At 45.3% G+C, this 1,149-nt stretch overlaps 1 protein-coding gene across 1 annotated transcript in view; it reads left to right on the forward strand.

The window, feature by feature from the left end:
• Positions 1 to 1,149, forward strand: part of SEZ6L (seizure related 6 homolog like) — an 85,896-nt gene that overhangs the window by 22,373 nt on the left and 62,374 nt on the right. The window lies entirely within an intron of this gene.

Here is a 1,149-nt window from a genome sequence, read left to right on the forward strand (position 1 = left end):
TCCTGCTGCTTTCTTTTTTCCAGCCAAGATTAATTAAACATCTACTATGTGTCAGGGTATATGCAAAGAACTGGAGTCCTCATGGTCAGACTCACAACCACAACAGTGACAACACTAGCAGAAAGAGAGAGGGAATCCCTATGTTCATGAAATCCAGCCTACTAAGGGAACAAATATTACATAAGGCCAAGCACAAATTGCATACTCCAACTTTAATAAGCAGTTTAAGGAAAGGCTTATGCTGCTATGTAATTTATACTGGAAAGTTGACTTAAAGAGGGAAATCAAAAAAGATTTCCCCAAGGATCTGATAGTAAAGCTCAAAACTAAAGAATGCCCTAGATGCATTCAATAGGAACAGAATGACTCATGTGGCCAGGGCTTGGAGGGCACCATGGCAAGTAATCACTGGCCCACAGTAGACTGTTTTCTCGTGGATGTCTCTCTCAACTACACCAGCAGGTCTCCTGGTGAGGTCTGACTTACTAGTTCCCAGGATCTAGCACAGAGTTTAACACATAGTAGTTGCTCAAGAAACAATCAATGGATTAAAAAGTGTTTTTTTAAATTCCAGTGGGGACATGGACTCGTCAGAGAAATTCAGATGGAGAGAGAGAGAAAAAAAAAAAAAAAAGCACACCCCATTGGGGTATGGTCATGCTACAGTCCTTTCTCCTTCATCTTTCCATCCTGTTGGGATTGGGGGTGCACACACATGCTCCAGGCATGTTTTTCAAGCTATGAGGTCCAGATTCAAAACATGGTCAGCCATGTGGGATCCAGCTCCCTTACCCACTAGGCTATAGGGCTGGCCTGAAAAAAAAATATGGCTGTGAGGCTAGAGTCAATGGAGGTGACCATGAGATGCTCCATCCAGAACTCCCCTGACCCTCAACTCCTCAGGAGGGAGATTGCCGGGAGCCGTACCCCCAGCCAGGGTGGGTGCACAGGGAGGCAACGCGGGTGAACAGGAATCAGACTAAGACCTCATGCCCTTAGCATGTTCTTAGCCGGCTACAGCCAGAGTAAACTCCGGACTGCAGCCCTGATGGCCAGAAGTCATGCGTATTTATTATAGAAGGAGTTTTACAGCAGTGGGATGGGTGAGGGGAAGTAAGTGAAACATTTTGCTCTAAAAGGTAAGGCATT

This window comes from Tupaia chinensis, unplaced genomic scaffold (assembly GCF_000334495.1).
Source record: "Tupaia chinensis unplaced genomic scaffold, TupChi_1.0 Scaffold000226_1, whole genome shotgun sequence".
Taxonomy (NCBI): Eukaryota; Metazoa; Chordata; class Mammalia; order Scandentia; family Tupaiidae; genus Tupaia; species Tupaia belangeri.